General features: G+C 49.0%; 1 long non-coding RNA gene across 1 annotated transcript; it reads right to left on the reverse strand.

Moving 5' to 3' along the window:
* Window positions 1-197: 197 nt before the first annotated feature.
* Window positions 198-3,057, reverse strand: LOC140641927 (uncharacterized). Its single transcript, XR_012038513.1, has 2 exons — window positions 1,421-3,057; window positions 198-1,102 (listed from the first exon to the last, which is right to left on the reverse strand). It is a non-coding gene; the product is annotated as an uncharacterized lncRNA (long non-coding RNA).
* Window positions 3,058-18,303: the final 15,246 nt, after the last annotated feature.

Raw genomic sequence — 18,303 nt, forward strand, 5'->3', positions numbered from 1 at the left:
TCTAATTATAATTACTGTGATTGGCTTGATAAATGCACCTAGGAGCTAAGATCCCCATTCCCAACACTTTGTGCAAGGATGCTGGGGGGAAGGGGGGGGGGAGAAAAAGGTATTTTTGCCTCAGGCAGTAGAAACTACATCACACAGGCCTCTTAGTAGTAAAGAAACACTTTCTTCTGCAAACATCAGAGACCATCTGGGAGGCCACACTATTGTTTAATTTCATGAGGCCAATTGCGGGGGGGATGGGGGGACAGACAAGTGCAAGAGCCCGGAAAGAGAACTGGCTGGGGCTTCTTCCATCCATCTTGCATAACCGCCTTAGTATCGGTTTGCACGGTGTACCCTCTGATGAGAGGCAGTGTGTAACTGTGCTCAAACCTCAAGAATCCTATTTCATGTCGGAAGATGTGTTTGTCGTTCAGAAATAAGCTCCTGGAAACCCAAGATGCCTGGGCTCCTGAGGGCTACACTGCCTCCGGCCTTCCAGACCTGGAAGGAAGCCCTGACCACGTGAGCCGACCTGGCCTTGGTTGCACACTGCCCTCTTCAGAAGGAAAGTGTTATTATTCTCCCGTGTGTGCTGCAGCTTCCTTTGGCTGACTTCACCAAAGTCACTTTCAGTGGGTCGCTACTGTTCCCCAACTCTGGCGAACCGATGCCCTTCTCCTGTGGATGGTTATGGAAACTTGGACACGTTGGAGCAGTTGAAAGGCAGAGGGAAGAGTGAATTGTACGGCTTTGTGTTGAACTGGACTCTGGGTTGTTTGTTTTTTATGCATTTGTTTTAATAAGAGGCAGCGTACGGAGTTGCACTCTGGATCTCGGGAAGAAAACCATTATCCTGTCCCTTTACTAGTGAGTGACCCATAACAAATGGCTTCCCTTCTCGTCTGTAAAATTGAGTTTCTAAACCTTTCCTGTGTCCCCAAAGGACAGTTGCAAGCACCACGTCCTGCCCAGTAAATGAAGCCTCGCAGGTAGAGGACCATGAAGCTGTCGGTTCTTTTCTCCTCTGTTTTTATGGCAATCTTAGAGAGCCTTTTTCTATGGCATAGTCATTAGGAACTCCTCCCCTTTCCTCTTCTCCACTGGAATGTATCTGTGGAAGGCAATAGAGATTAATTAAAGATGCATTTCCTGTGGGACATAGAGAAAAATTAAGCTAATGTTTATTGAGTGTCAGACACTGTTTTAAACACTTGTAACTCATTCAGTCCTCCTAACTGTTCTGTAAGGAGAGATGCAACCACCACCACCACCACCACCACCACCACCACCACCACCACCACCATCACCACCACCACCATCGTCATCCTGGTAAAGCAGGTAGAAAAATCAGGACATAGGGACGGGACCGTCCCCAAGATTACAGAGGTAGTTAATGGAAGAGTTGGCAGACTGGCTCCAGGGTTCTTACTCAACCACATTGCTGTGCAGCCTTCCAAATGCTTGGTTCAACAAGGCTGACAGGTCGTAGATGGGAATGGTATGAAGACCACATTTTCTTGAAAGTCGGGCTGGGAACATCGGAGGTCAAACACAAGCCACATATTAATGATTCCCAGTTGGCAAGCTGACGTCTGCTGGAGGGGAGAACGGGTAGGGGTTTGTTTCATAAGGAACGCCTCATTGAGAGAGATGGGCGGCGGAGAGGAGTGGGATCCCAGCCTGGACACAGGCAGAGGCTCAAAGCAGACTGATGCAGGATGTCGTAAGGAGTGTCTCCCAGTTATCACTTCTGCTTTAGGACCACAGCCCGTCTCTTCCTTGCAGCGTCAGTGGGGATGGTGTGAGCAGAGAAAAGAGAAAAACGTTCACCGTTCACCTCCATGCCTGGTAGCCAATGCAGACGATATTGATGGAAGTGCAGGGAGATAAGAGAGAGGCAGGAAGAAGAGAAAGCGCGAAATATCAGGAAAAGAGGGTACAGGCACAGGCTCCAAACTTTCGGAAGCTGAAATGGCATAAAGGGAAGGAAGAAGCAGTTAACAGTATTATGGAAAAACTTTGGAGCGTCCTCAGACCCCAAAAATATCCTCTCTCAGGCTTCTCTGATACCTTAGGGCACATCTTGCTAACGGCTGCACAAAATAAGTCAAGATCAGACACAGATGCTCACAGACGCAGCTCAGGGCTATGGCTGCTTGATGCTGAGATGCGGAGTGGAGTTTCTGGGGAAGGAGCTTGGCGGGCCGCGCTTGCTGGGGGGGTGGGGGGTGCGCTGCCTTTGTAACAGCTCGCTGCGATGCACAAACCCCGAATGCTAGTTTTGCTTTTTGCCCCCACACCGCCCCCCGAAAAGCAAAAACCCTCTTCGATTTTCTTTGGGTCCGTGAAAGCAGATACCAGTGTAGGTCTTTTGTCAAAGTGAGGTGACATAAAGCAAATGTCTGAAAAGCGGGGGATACCTGTGTTTATCTGGGCCTTGGCACAATCTCCAAAGCGTCTGTCTCATGGTTGTAGAGAATCACGGATATTTATGCTAGAAGGGTGATAGAGCAGAATTGATCTCCAGGTTTCGAGCCCCACTCTGATGTCACTGGGTGACCTTGGCAGAGTCCTGGAGGTCCTATGTGCCTCCTGATGCCCTTTAAAACAGGGACAGTGGCGTTGTCATCAACATTATGATTGATGGAGTTCATGGATGTGCAGTGCTTATCACCCTGCCTGGCAAGCACCGGGTGGTCCCGCAGTGCTTGTATCTAACCACACAGGAGCCCCCCAAAGACAGGGCCATGGCTCCTTTATCTCTGTGGCTGGGGCTCAGCCCCGGGGCAAGCACACAGTAACTGCTCAGGAATTAGCCGTCGGGTGCCTCCTTGATTCCCTCCCTTGTCGTACAGATGACAATCAAGGCCCAGAGAAGGTCACTAGCTCATCCACGGTCCCGCGGGGCACCAGCAGTGCCTGTCTCGGGGTCTCGTTAGCAGCTAGAAGGAAAATGTACTGAGAGCTTGCAATGAAAAGGCTAAGCACTTGACAGGCGTCGCGTCTTTAATCCCCACAACAATCCTGGCAAATGGACATGATGATGACCCCTACGTTATAGATAACAAAACAGTGTCCGGCCTATGAGGCGGTTCCCCCAAAGTCTGTCCCATTAACCGGCACCAGCCCACAGCCTGCTCTCACTGCACCTGGTATCAGGACAGATGGGATTGATGCTGACTTCTCTCATACAGCATTGGGGGAAATAACAAATGATAATGACGGCAATAATAAATCGCAGGGAGCCAATTTGTGGCTAGAAAGAGGCCGAGCGGTGGAAGCGACCCCGTCGGGCATGCTGTGTTGTAATCCGATTGCTATGTGGAGAAGAGCTTCTTTAATCAGAGGATTATATATTGGTTACACCCGGATACTCACTCCACATATCAGCTTGGCTCAGATTAGAGAAGCCCCCAGAGGACACATCCCTACCGTGTACACATCCGCACGGCTAACTGGGGCACCCATTCATGCGTCCACGCCGTTCATTCATTCATCCTTCCAACTTTACTTAGCGCCTCCTCCGTTGGGCCAGGCAACACTCTGGAGATCCAGCAGGAACAAGGCCACCAGGGCTCCTGCCCTCCTGGGGTTGACAGTCAGGAGCTGTTGTGCCGTGCCGTGAGCTTGCAACAGGCTCATGGTGACCTCTGATGTTAGGGTCCCAGGCAAGGCTCCCCCACTGGCAGCCCCTTCCCTGAGCTTCAGCTTCCTAGGCTTTTTGGCATCATAGCAAAGTGATTATCAGTACTGCAGACCGACTTGGTGAAATGATTCCTGGTTATGTAACCTCGGAGGAATCGCATCTCCTCTCTGAACCTCAGTTTATTTATTAAAAAAAAAAAAACTATAAAAAGGGCTATAAAAGAGTAATGGTTGGAAAGTTAATGGAAATAATGCATGTAAAGCACATAGCATGTGCCTGCGACCAGGGCAGCTCTGCGACGCTGTAAGAATTGCTTCGAGGGGCGCCTGGGTGGCACAGTCGGTTGAGCTCCTGACTCTTGGTTTTGGCTCAGGTCGTGATCTCAGGGTCGTGAGATCAAGCCTCGTGGCAGGCTCTGTGCTCAGAGTGGAGTCTGCTAGAGATTCTCCCTCTGCCCCTCCTGCTTGTGTGCGCTCTCTTTCTAAAATAAATAAATCTATTCTTTTTCAAAAAAGAACTGCCTTGAGAAAGGAACTCTGAGTTTTGCTTATCTGTATGGATCCTGTAAGACTTTTTTTTTTTTTTTTTTTTAATGATGAGGTAATGAGGTGGCTAAATTTCTGGTTAATTGCTTCATGTCCTCGCTGATGCTCAAGGAGGTTTCTTGTTTTGTTTTGTTTTTATTTTTAACTCCAGTCTTCAGGGGATTCTGAAAAAGAATGCTGTTCCCGGGACTTTCTGTACACTGTCGGCCAAGGTCTTCCTCTCCCGGCCTCAGTCTTCCCGTCTGTACAATGAGGGGCTTGGAGGCGATGACCTACAGGCCTTCGCAGCTCTAAGAAGGGTGTTTTTGTTTCTATGGCAGAGGAGGAAGAGGGAGGGGAAGGCAAGGATGAGAGGGAAGCAGGAAGAGCTTTCTGGGGTTCTGGGCAGATTCAGATTTAGAATTCCGTCCCTGGCTCCCTGGCTGAGTGATGACTCTTCCTCTGACTGGTTTGAGGCTCATAATGTCTCTTTGCCTCCGGGTTTCAAATAGCAGCTAATGGTCCTAGCTGCCTTTCAGCAGGTTTTGTGATTTTGCCTTTGACTTTGACCATCTTCAAAGACACTCGGCAGACATCGTTATTACATTTACAGGGCCCGATGTGCCCAACCGCTTGGCAAATTGTGTCAAAGAATCTATAACTGTTACAGAAGAATGCTTGCTCTCTGCATTCTTCTTTATTCCTTGGAAGTTTGATATCCTCATTGACCTTCCACGAAGGTAACGATAAATGGAATCCTGGAATTACAGTGACATTTCTTAAGGCCGGTGGAACCATAAAGACCACATTCATTTATTCATCCAACAAATGTGTTTCAAGTGCCTACTATGTGTCAGGCACCACGTGAGGGCTGAAAGGGCTGACCTATCATCCTTTTTCTCAGGCCTCCCATCTAGTTGGGAACAACACGTAAAGACTAATACCTGCTCTTTGCTCTAATAGAGTGCCTTAGTTATCTATTGCTGTGTAGCAAATTATTACAAACCTGATGGCTTGAGCAGCACACATTAATTGTCTCATAGTGTCCAGGGTCAGGGGCCTGGGCATGGGTTAGCTGGTTCCTCTGCTCGGTTTTTTTTTTTTCACAAAATGGCAATCAAGGTGTTGGCAGGGCTGTGTTTTCATTTGAAGGCTTGACTAGGGAGGATTCACTTCCAACTCAGTCAGTGGCAGAGTTCGTTTCTTATGACATAGAGGATGATTGGACGTCCCACTTTTTCACTGGCTGTTTCTCATCTTGGAAGCCAGGCAGTTTTTTTTGCCCTGTGATCTGTACATGGCAGCCGACTTCTTCAAAGCCAGCAAGGGACTCTCTCTCTCTCTCTCTCTCTCTCCAGTCTGCTAAGACGGAGTCTTCTATAATGTAAGGCAATCTTAAGAGTGCATCCCATCCCCTTTGTCATATGAAGTAACCCAACCAAAGGAGTGACATCCTATTTCGCCTTATGCCACAGTTAGAAGCAAGTCATCGGTTCTGCCCAAACCGAAGGGGAGGAGATTATATAAGGACGTGGCTCATTGCAGGGGTCACTTTAGGGTATGCCTGCCACACAGAAAATAGACAAAGTGTAACAAGTGTGCAGAGGAGGAAGCCCCTGTTCCTTTCAGGGGAGGTCAAGAAGGTGTCCTGAAAGAGGAGACATTTGAAGGGTGACACTTGAAGGATGAGGAGGGGGTCGCCAGGTGGATAAGGTGGAAAGGACACTCTGGGCAGAAGGAACAGCAAGGACAAAGACACGAAGGCGGGAAAGACTACAGATTGTTCGGGGAACTTGCAAGGAAGTTCTGTGTAGTTGGATCCAGCAAGCATGTGGCTGGAGACGTAGCTGGAGAGAAGAAGGTGGGCAGCAGTGAATCAGGACAGCCGTGGAATGGGGGGCTCAGCACCTTTGCCTGCATTCTAAAAGCAACGGAGAACCATCAGTTTGCAGGTGTGGATTCAGATTCTCCCTGGAGGAGCCACCGGCACCTTTTCTAATAGTCTCCAAAGATTTATAGAAGTACTTGGACTTCATAAAGCATCCTCAGGGAAGGTGGCACCTTTTTTTTTGAAGAGCGTGATAGACACCAGAGCCTGCTAAAAATAGGTCTGAGCCTCCATGGCGAACCAAGCCATGAACCGTTTATGTTGGAAGGCACTTTCAAACCTCATGCGAGCCGGTGACTGCCTTTTCTCCTCGCCTGTTTGGTGCAGCTTGGTCATGTGTGGCAGGCGTCAGAATTAGACTGACCTGGATTCAAATCCTGCTGCTGCCACTTGCCAACTCGTAAGGCCCTGACCAAGTAACTGCAGGGAGAATCAAACGCAAGCATCTCCGCAGACCACCCCTCCGGCTTGTGTGTTAGCCTGTCGGGGCTGCCATAACAGAGGGCCACAGGGGGCATAAACAACAGAAATTTATTTTCTCAGGACGCTTGGGTGGCTCAGCAGTGGAGCATCTGCCTTCAGCTCAGGTCATGATCCTGGGGTCCTGGGATCGAGTCCCGCATCGAACTCCCCACAGGGAGCCTGCTTCTCCCTCTGCCCAAATCTCTGCCTCTCTCTCTCTCTGTCTCTCATGAATAAATAAATAAAGTCTTTTTAAAAAATTATTTTCTCATGGTCCTGGAGGCTGGAAGTCTGAGATCAAGTGTCAGTAGGGTTAGTTTCTCCTTGAGGCCTCTCTCCCGAGTTTGCAGATGGCCACCTTCTCCCCGGGTCTCTACTTGGTCTTCCCTCTGTCTCTGCGGGCATACCTGCCAAATGTCCTCTTCTTACGAGGACACAAGTCATAGTGGATTAGGGCCCATCCTGGAGATTTCATTTTAACGTAATCACCTCTTTAAAGACCTAACCTCCAAATATGGTTGGTCTGAGGTGTGAAGGCTTAGGATGTCAACATATGACTATCATCAGGGGACACAATCCAGCGCAAGATAGTATAGTCTCAACTCACATTAGCTACATCTTCCTCCACCTCCAATGGTGAACATTTCCATGCTCCGGTTGGAGGCATGATTTCTCAGCCTCTCACACTCTAGTTCTTCCACGAGAGCTGCTTTGTCTCATCAATCACCTTCCAGAAGGACGTGCGTTCACTCCTTGCTCTGTAACTAACGGCACCAGCAACACCGGTCCAGACGGGCTCCCAACGCCACTGAAATATGCCTAACAAAGCAGCCGAATAACCTTTCTTTAATTTAATCCAATGGCAGTAATTTTCCAGAACACACCATTACAAGGGAGCAGGATGGTCTCCAGGGCTTTTGATGCCTAATTAAAAGGCACTGTTGCAAGAAGGAGATTGCAGTTACGTCTCAGAATCACCTCATTCTGATTTTGGAGTTGTAGAAAATGAGGAGTTTTTACCCAACTGTGAGGAGGAAGGGGCCAGGGGAATTGTGGGGGCCTCTGCTGGTCACACGGAGGAGGCTTCGTGCCATTGTTTCGGTTTGTCAGAGTAAGCCAAGGTCATTCCTCTTATGTTGTGGGTGACCCTGGGCCGTGGAACTTCAGGGATCGCCCACCCATTTTCAGTATTAGCTTATCCAGCAGCGCCTTCTTCTTGAGCAGGTTATTAGGTGCTGTGGATGGTGGGCACGATCATCAAAATAACAGATAAATATTTCAAAATCACAGATTCTTCATTTGAGGCTCATGCTCCAGCACATTTGTGAATTCTGGTCTCCAAAATTGTGCGAGAACCAATTTCTGTTGTTCTGAGCCACCCAGTTTGAGGTAATCTATTAAGCAGCCTTAGGAAATTAATACCCGTGGTTAATAATAATTACCTGAAGTTGATGTATTTCAAGTGTTACGTTATTTGAGGCTTCCTATTCTTGTGGTTGTTTTGAGAAGTCAGTGAAATAATGCATATAATGTGCTAAGCATGGTTTGTCCTCCATAAATGCCATACGAATACATTTATTTGGTTATTTTTTTTAAAGATTTCATTTATTTGTTCATGAGAAACACAGAGAGGGGAGAGAGAGAGGCAGAGACACAGGCAGAGGGACAAGCAGGCTCCATGCAGGGAGCCTGACGTGGGACTCGATCCCAGGTCTCCAGGATCACGCCCTAGACTGAAGGTGGCGCTAAACCGCTGAGCCACCCGGGCTGCCCATTCATTTGGTTATTAATATCTTTATCTTTTTTAACAAAGATTTTAGTTTTAAGTAATCTCCTCACCCAACGTGGGGCTCGAACTCACAACCCTGAGATCCAGAGCCACAGGCTCCACTGACAGAGCCAGCCAGACGCCCCTGCATTTATTATTATTTTTTGTTGTTGTTAAATCAAAATCAGATAATGAACTTGGAAACACCCCGTAACCCCTAAAGGCAACAAACAAATGTGCATATAAATGGTGTCAAGGTAAGTGAAGTGAATTCATATTTGTCCTTTTGACTCCTCAGAAAGCTATTCAGGAAGGAGGTCACCTAGGGTCCAGCACTGGGTTTATGGCCTGGGTCCTAGACAGGAAGGCCTGTGTACTGGTCCCCTGGTCCCCTGGTCCCCTGACCCCTGACCTCTGCTCCAGAGGAGCGGTTAGACAATTACACTACAGTGGAGCAGACCATCAGGCAGAGGAAGCTGAATGGGGCAATGGGGGAAGGGGGGGCCGGACGTCAGGAAGGCTTGACGGAGGAGTCAGGGGAGAGAAGCAGGTGTGAAGCGTTGTGGAGGGCATTCTGGAAGTGAAGCCTAACTTCTTCGTGCATCTGAAAGGACGCCTGGGGCTTCGCCACCTCAGGAAGGTGGAGCATACAAGTCTGAAGGAAACCCCATTCAACCAACTAACTTCAGAAAAGATATGTGATTGGGGAAATGAATATTGCATCCATAAGATATCGGGCACCTGCGTGGCTCAGTGGTTGAGCATCTGCCTTCAGCTCGAGTCATGACCCCGGGGTCCTGGGATTGTTGGGCTCCCCGCAGGGAGTCTGCTTGTCTCTTTGCCTGTGTCTCTGCCTCTCTCTGTGTATCTCCCATGAGTAAATAAATAAAATCTTTTTAAAAAAAATCAATAACATACCATTTCATAACTGCCAGGTCGACAAAAATCAAAATATCTGACATTACCAAGTATTGACGGGACCGTGCTATAAGAGGAACCCACTTGCAGGGCTAGTGGGGTGTAAAGGGGCATGATCGCCATGGAAAATACCTGGAAGTATCTAGCACGCTTGAGGAGGTACCAAACTTAGCAGCTCTGTAGCTTGGTATGTTCCCTGGAGGAACTCTCACACATTTGTACCCAAAGTGTGCCGGTTAGTTTCTGCTTTGTAACAAATGATCCCCAAAAACACAGCACCTTGACCAACAATCTCTTATTTAGCCTACACTTCTACAGGTCAGCTGGGAGTCTTTCTGGTCTGGCCCAGCTTGCTTGGCTCATCTCTGCTGGGCTCCTTCCGGTAGGAGAGGTCGATGGGCGGGGCGGCCGGCAGGTGCATGAGCTCGCATGGCCTCATCTCGTGTCTGCTGGTCAGCTGGCTGTTGGCCGCAGTGACTGAGCTACATGTCTTGTGTCCTCTAACCCCAGGCCATGGTTAGCACCCTTGCTGGGTATAGAGGATGTCGCTAATATATGGTGGTTAATGACACACTTGCCTGCAGGATTATCTGATGATGTGGATTAGGAAAAGACAACCTTAGAAGTTTTATCCTCTTTTCTTTTAAATCATGGTTTCATTGAAGTATTATTCATACACCATTCAACTCTCCCACTTAGGGTGAACAACTCTGTAGTTGTAAATACATTCACAGTATTGTGAATCCTCTCTGCAGTCAATTTTGGAACATACTCGATCACCCCAAAAAGAACTCCATATCCGTTAGCCATCAACCCCCCAATCTATTGTCCCCTGTATCCTAGACAACCACCAGACTACCTTCTGTCTCTAGAGATGACTTGCTTATCCCGGACACTTCATGGAAATGGAATTATATAATTATTTGGCCTTTATGACTGGTTTCTTTCACTTAGTGTAAAGTTTTCAAGTTTCCTCCAGGTTATAGCATATATTCGTTCTCCGTTCCTCTTCATGGCTGAATGCTATCCCACCGTATGGCTATACTACTCTTTGCTGATCCTCGCATCAGTTGAGGCACATTCGAGTCGTTTCCACTCTTGGCTATCGGGAACAACGCTGCTTTGAGCATTCACGTACAGGCTTCTGTGTGGACATATGTTTCCATTTCTTTCAGGAGTAGAATTTCTTGGTCCTATGGTAGCTCTGTGCTTTCCAAGCTGCTAGATTGTTTGCAAAGTGGCTGCACTGAGCCTTGGAACTCTACAGCCCTCAAGAGTCAGCCTTTGGGGCCTTCTAAGCCAACATTTATACTGGTAACTTTTGGTTCTTTCTTTGCTGTTGTTGTTTGCTTTGTTTCTTTGTGGGCTTTTTTATAAACCAGGAATCAGATGCGATGTGGCTTCAGGCCCAGTGAGGCCAACAGGGTTTGGGCAAGCTCTGTAAGTGCTTCCTGCCCACCTCTGATGCTCTGGCAGGGTTTGTGGCCCGCGGCTCCCTCACCTTCCTGCTTGCATCCAGCTCGTTCAGAAGCTTTCTGTTCTTGGTTCTAGTTCATTCTCGTTTCCTCCTTGGTAGAGCCTTCCATGCCTCCTCTCCTCCACCAGGCCACCGAGGAAGGTTCTGGGGGTCATCTCACCAACCTCTCCCTTCTGGGGACTGAGGCATGAGGGCAGTGTTGGAGTTGTGGGGTCTCAGATCTGAAAATAAGTTGAGGACAGAACTGAAACAGAAAACTAAGATTTGGTTTTTTTTTTCCCCTCTTCTTATTAAAATTATAATGCCTGCTTATTGTATAAAAATGAGAAAAGTAATTATAATTCAAAAAGAATGAAAACATTTTTTAAAAAAAGATCACCCATAATTTCACCACCAACAGAAAGTTAATGTTAACATGTTTGGTTTATAACTTTTACTCATTTAATTATTCATTAATTTTAGTATATGTGCTGCCAAAGCGAGCACCAATTATTCATTAATTTATTCAATAAATGTTTATATGGTGTCTACCAATTGCCAAGTATTTTACTAAACCCGGGAGACATTTCTCTTTGCATATGTACATATGTATAAATATATACATCATTTCCGACAAAAATCAGGATCATCTTACATATGTGCTTTATCATTTAAATTTCTTTTTTTTTTTTTTAAGATTTTATTTATTCGTGAGACACAGAGAGAGAGAGAGGCAGAGACACAGGCAGAGGGAGAAGCAGGCTCCACGCAGGGAGCCAGATGCGGGACTCGATCCCGGGACCCCGGGATCACACCCTGAGCTGAAGGCAGACACTCAATCATTTAAATTTCTCTATCATTCCAATGATAGGTTATACATCCCCTTTTTATGAAAATACATTTAAAACTACATTCTCATTCCTTTTTTTTTAAGATTTTATTTATTTATTTGAGAGAGTGAGCATGAGCGGTGGGGAAGGGGCAGAGGGAGAGGGAGAAGCAGACTCCCTACTGAGCAGGGAGCCCGATGTCAAGACTGGATCCCAGGACCCTGGGATCATGACCTGAGCTGAAGGCAGCCACTTAACCGACTGAGCCCCCCAGGCACCCCTACATTCTCATTCTTAATGACTGCAGAGAATATGCAATGAGTTATTTAAGCAATCCCCCCTTGTTGAACACATTGGTTACGTTTAACTCCCTATTATCAACTTGGCTGTAATCACCTTTTTGTCTTCTTGGTTTTCCAGATAAATTTGTAGAAATATAACTGCCAGGTCAAAAGATATATAAATATTTTTAAGGCTCATGTTGATACATTTTGCCAATTGACCTGTCAAAAATAACTGTTCAAGTCTGGTCTCCCAACAACCACGCATAAAAATGCCTGTGCTTCACTCCTCGTGAACATTCTACGAAGCCCTCGGTAATTTATTCGTTTCCAATACGAAAAACAAAAAATGGTTTTATGGGTTTTCTAGGGCTGTTCTCACAAAGTACCTCAAACTGTGTGGCTGAAAATAACAGAAATTTATTGTGTCACGGTTTTGAAGGCTAATGTCCCAAATCAAGGTGTTGGCAGGACCGTCCTCCCTCTGAAAACTGCAGAGGGATCTTTCCTCCTCTTTCTGGCTTCTGGCAGTTTGCCTGCGGCCTTCTGGCTCCTCGGCTTGCATCACGTCACTCCAGTCTCCACCCTCATGGCCACACAGCTTTCTCCCCGGGTCTGTCTTCACACGGCCGGCTTATATGGACGTGAGTCAGAGCGGATCAGGGACCTGTCCTACTCCAGTAACTCACTACGTCTGCAAAGACACTATTTGCAAATAAGATCAGATTCTGAAGTACCCGAGGGTTAGGCTTTCAATATATTCTCTTTTGCAGGGTTGTGAGGGGGACACCATTCAACTTAAGACAATGGTATCACATACTTGAATTTTTTACTGATTTGTGTCTTTGGTTACATACTTGAAATTTGTTTTGTTTTGTTTTTGTTTTTGTTTTTGTTTTTACATACTTGAAATTTTGATTGATGACTGGTAAAATTGAGCATTTCCCCATGCGTACCTTGGGTCATTTTTCCACGGGGGTATTTGTCTCCTCCTTATTTATTTATAAAAAAAATTTTATGCAGTAAAAATAGTCATGCTTAATCTCTAGGTTTTTCTCTTTTACTGAGATTCTTTTTTTTAAAGGTTTTATTTATTGATTCATGAGAGACCCAGAGAGAGGCAGAGACACAGGCAGAGGGAGAAGTAGGCTCCCTGCAGGGAGCCCGATGCAGGACTTGATCCCAGGATCCCGGGGTCACGCTCTGGGCTGAAGGCAGACGCTCAACCACTGAGCCACCCAGGCTTCCTTTTTACTGAGTTTCACATGCAGCAACAGTTGCTCAGACTTTGGGGCATTTGAAAAATTGCCAAACTGTAGCTTGCTCCGGGTGTGGTTCTCCGGCCACCGGCGCTATGAGAGAGTCCTCCCCAAAGAGGCCAGCGGGAGGACCACGTGACTTCGAGGCTCCTGTGTGCATCGGGATAGTCTGGCTTGTGCTGCCTAAAAGAATGACCCCAGAAATCTGGACGGGCTGCAGCGCCAGGGTCTATTTCCCACTCAGACCCTGTGTCTGCCGCAGGTTGGCCGAGCCCCTGCCATGTCGTCACTGCAGAATCCAGGCCACCCGAGCAGCTCCCCTGCAGCCCATCGGGGAAACAGAAACAACTGTGTTTTCTAACAGAGAGAATTGAATACAGGGAATTATCCTCATGAGTGCGGGAGGACTGACAAAGGGAACGAGGAGGAGGAGGTGGTGCAGAGAGCCCTGCCCTGCAGGCGGCGAAGGCAGCCCAGGTCCGGGCACCAGCGGGGAGCCTTGGGATTGTCAGGGGCTGGCTGCTCGGAGGCAGACCCCCGGGAGCACGGAGGCAGACTGCGGGCAGGACCCGGAGAGCAGGTGCAGCTGCAGGCTGCTGGCATCCCACAGGGGGCGCCACCAGCCAGGAGCCCCAACCAGTGGGGCGTGCAGGACCGGGCCGCTTCGGGGCAGCAGACAGACCAGCAGGCAAACGGGGACAGGGAAGCTGGTCCCCCTCCTCTGGCCTGGGAGCCCGGCCTGGTGCCCCTACTACCGCCCTGCCCCCGGCTGCTGTCCCAGGATGCCATACACCAGGTGGCTCCAGGCCCCAGAACTGAGGTGTGTGTGGGGGGAGGTGGGAGGCAGGATGCTGTGCACCAGGTGGCTCCGGGCCCAGGACTGTGCTGCTGCACTTCTGGAGAACGGGCAGCCTGAGGTCGGGGGGCAGTGCAGCGGTTCCCAGGAGGGCCACGTACCCGCTGGCTCCTCGGGAGCTGCACAGAGCCGGACCTCGTGTCTCCTCCTCCCTTTACAAGGAGGCCCCACTCCATAACCTAATCCACCCCTAGGTACGTCCCAAAGATGCCACCGCCAGGCCTCATCACGCTGTGGAGTCAGGTGGCAGAGGCAGGAACATTCAGTCTGTCCCAAGTGGCGAGGCCGAAGGGGACCACTGGCCAAGGAGGCTGCGCTGCAGAGATGTGTGGGTCCAGGCCTAGGAACTGGCCCTGCCGGCCGGGGGCGGGGGGGTGGAGGGGAGAGGGAGCGAGCGCTGCCCTGGAGCCTTGACCAGCGGCACCGCCAGCCCAGTGCCTGGCAGGTCTGGGGTCGTGGGGCGGGGCGGCGACATCCTCCTGCACCACCCCCCCACCCCCCCCCCCCCGCCATCCATCACGGATGGTCTGCAAGAAGTCACGGCTTGGTTCAGCTGCCTCCCCAGGGAGCTGCCCTTGAGGCCGACTGCATCCCCTCCCAGGCCCGGCGCCCCATTCCCAGGCCACCGGGAGCCCCGTTATCCCAAGCTGCACCTGCCGGCCCGGCCCGGAAGGTGCTGGGAAACACGGAGCCTCGGCCTCCTCCCACACCTGCTGCACCAGAGCCTGCACGGGGGCTAGGCTCCAGGAGCTCCTCTCTGCGGCCACTGTCCCTGGCTCACTCTCTTACCTGGACCAAAAGGAGGGTCCACCGTACCCCCTACCTAAGCCTAGGTGGGTTTTACCCGGGTCCCCTGCAGCAGTAGCCTCGGATTAGTGTCACTTCCTTGCACACTCTGGCTGTAATTCGAAGCTCCATCTAAGGTTGCTGGGAACTTTGTTCTCGTTCTTGTTTTTTGTCTAGACAAAGATTTAGCGAGAGGCTGGCAGGGGCCGCATCAGGGTCGCCAGCCAGTTGCCACTCTGCAATTTCTTGATTCCCAGTCCGTGGCTCTGACTTGCTGCTCAGGGTCCAGGTGGACATGAATTTGGGGGGACACAGTTCCACCCACTACAAGGTGAATTTTGCAGGGGGGGGAGTCCCTGAGGGTCACTCCAAGATTGAAATCCCTTTGTTGACTCCATGGTTCCTCTGCCTGGAGGCTTCAGAATGCCTTGGCCTCACGCCCTATCTCCACACTAAGGCACTTTGGTGACAAGAGGCAAGTGTCCCCCTGCAGCCAGGATTTCACTAAACCTCTCATCCAAGTACTGCAAGATGAGTTAATTAAGAACAAATCTCTTTGCCTTTAAAGCATGCAAATCCGAGGACGTGTGCAGCAACTGACTGTACAAAACCAATTATTTTAAAAAAGTGTTTTAATCTTCCCTATGCTGTGATCCTCCTCAAAGCAGCAGCCTGGGGCAGCTCTAAGTAACCGGGCAGCTGAAGCCGTTACACGGCACGCCCGGGTGGGCTTCTCCCTTCCTCAGGACTGCACCCAGAGGTAGCAGGGTTATATGCGGAGAGGGGGCCTTGCCCCACGTGGTCCCCCCAGAAATGCAAGCTCTGGGAGGGCAGAGACCATGTCCCGTGCCTCTCTCTGCAGACAGGACAGTTTCCAGCACACGGTGCTTAGTGGACTTTGTCCAGGCTTCCATGAACAGAGCCCGAGCACAGGTGTGCGGACACCAGGTATCATGAAGCACTCCCAGGGGAGTCGGGGATGAGACAGGGAAGGGGAGGAGGGCAAGAGCCTGGGGAGCTGCGTGAGGCACCCAGGATGCAAAACTGTGGACGTTGGTGCACGAATCTCAGAGTGAGTGTCCCCTTAAATTTGGTGCGCCATTATGTCACTTGCTTCACCCTAGCCCCAGCCTTCTGGGAAGGAATGTGACTTCAGACAAAATCCCTCCCAGGCAGCTTCGGCCCAATCCTATGGGCCACTGGAATATAAGTTGCAGTCACTGGTTCAAGGCACCCTGGGAATGGGGAGGACGTACATCCCCAAGGGCAGGGTTGGTAAGAGTCACAGATGTGGGCCACTGGAAGGGAAGAACCACCTAAGAAGCCGGTGTAGGGCACAGAAACAATAAGAATCTGGATGCAGCATTAATAATACACCTCACCGATGATTGCTGGGTGAATGAATGAAGGCAGAAAGAAATTTATGAGTGAATTAACAATCCAACAAAAAAATGAATTCACTGAAAATTGAGAATGCTCATAAAAATCCTATTCTACAACCAACTCTGAGCTTCGACCCCGCTCAACCCGTGGGGCTAATGTTTATTTAATGCTGGGTGGCAAGCTTAGAGGGGGACTTTGTTGCAGCAAAGTCTATGTCTCCATCACCAGGAGACTTCCCATCACTAGTGGAGAGACTGAGTGCCCACTGACATGATCCAAATGCTGGTGGACATAGAGGCTAAATGACAGAGTGTCCTTCCTTTCCCTGGGAGCATCCCCTGAGAGAGGGGAAGGGACTGAGGACCCGAGTTACTGGTATGCTAGTGCCCTGGCTGGGGGACTCTTGCCTGCCCAATCCCAGCTCTGCCCGCTGACTAAGGGCTCCTGAAAGCAGCCCGGCATATTGTATCAGCATTTAAATCCCATCACATCTCCCTGCTGACTCTCATTCCAAAATATTTATTCATTTGATGGCTCAGAATAATTGCCTCCATCCCCAGTCTCTGAGACTGACAGTGTAGAACAGCAGAGAATTCCCATCCTTGCCTGGCGCTCCTGCAATCAGGGGAGAGGAAGTGAACCATCAATCATGAGGTTCAATCAAGCACTCTGCCTGGCATAGCTCCATTCACCCCAGAGCCACTTTTCAGGCCCATATTCTCATTTTACAACAGGGGCATTATCATCCTAGGGACCCAGACTTAAGATTCAGGTCATCTATTGATCCATTCAAACACTTACTCAAACACTACTTTGGGCTAAGCTTTGTGCTAGCTAAGTCCTCATCCTGCCCAGTAGCTGTGTGGTAGATGACCTGACATGAGTGCCTGTACGGTGCCAAGCATAGAAAAGGCTCTAAAAATGCTTGTAAGATGGACAAATGGATGGATGGAAGATTGAAGGATGGGTGGTTGGATGGGAGGATAGGTGGTGGATGGATGATTGGATGAGTGGATGGATGGAAGGATGGATGGGTGGATAGATGGATTGTTGGATGGATGGGATTGTGGAATTTGTGGTTATGTCTCTTCAGTATCCTGTACACATTCCCTGTGATAGGTGGGGTTGGACTTGACTCTTCACATTCTCTACCCTGGGCATATATCCCAGCCCAAGCTAATCAGACTATTCCAAACTTTTGGCCACAGAAATCAGTTTCAGGTAGAGACATATAACACAAGCCAGATTAGAGTTCACCTTGGGATTTTTTGGTTGGTTCTAGCAGTGGATAATGTTTGTGCTAACCTGTTGGGATGTTTATTTGAAGTTGCTGGAGGCTCCTTTACTTGCCACAAGGAAAGAGCCTGACCAAAAGATGGGAAGAGGAGAGGCAGCAGAAAGGAAGAAGGAAAATGAGGAGAGAGGAAGAAGGAACAGAAGAGGAGGACACATTTGGGGACATAATTTAAGCCCCCAGTGTGGGAAGCCAGTTGAATTCTTGGACTGTCCAAGTACAGGAGCCAGTGAATTTCCTTTGTCTGACTTAACACAGCTTGAGTTCTGTTTCTTTTATTTGTAACCAAGAGAATCTTGTCAGCGCAGAGAGAGTGAATAAATGAGTGAATGCATATTGAATGAATGAATGCACTCTATAAATATCAAGCCAGTCACATGTTTTTTTCCTCCCTTGAGAACCAGACCTGCAAATATAAGGATTTAATTAGATGTTCCTGGTTTCCACTGGAGCCTATCTGATTGCTTCTATTATGCTTGGTGTTGACTCTAACTCTCAAAATGTAAATGAAAAGTGAAAAGGAGAGAACAGCCCACTAAAATTAATAATTTTCTGAGGCACGCCTTCACTCTGGCTGCAGATCCCAGTCTCTAGGAGTTATTATAAATGAAGGGTCGAAACAAAAACCAATACAATTTACAGTCTCCGCCCTCCTACCTCCATTCAAGCCAAAGCAGTGGGAGCAGATGGGCATGTAAATCTGACCACACAAACACATCCTTCCATTCCTCCCTTCCACCTTCTGGAACATTCTCTCCATCCGGAGCTTTTCAAGGGCTCCTTGGTGGTCAACAAAAAGCACAATCTGAGTGTTCCTGGAGGACTCCCCGGGTGAGGTGATACCTAAGCTACATCTTGTGGTCTGGGAAAGGCCCAGGGCCAGAAAGGTGGGAAGAGCTTCATAGACATGGAAACGGCACAAATTAAGTCACCAAATGGAAGGTTCTGGGCAAGTACAGCA

The sequence above is a fragment of the Canis lupus genome, chromosome 10 (genome assembly GCF_048164855.1).
Source record: "Canis lupus baileyi chromosome 10, mCanLup2.hap1, whole genome shotgun sequence".
Lineage (NCBI taxonomy): Eukaryota > Metazoa > Chordata > Mammalia > Carnivora > Canidae > Canis > Canis lupus.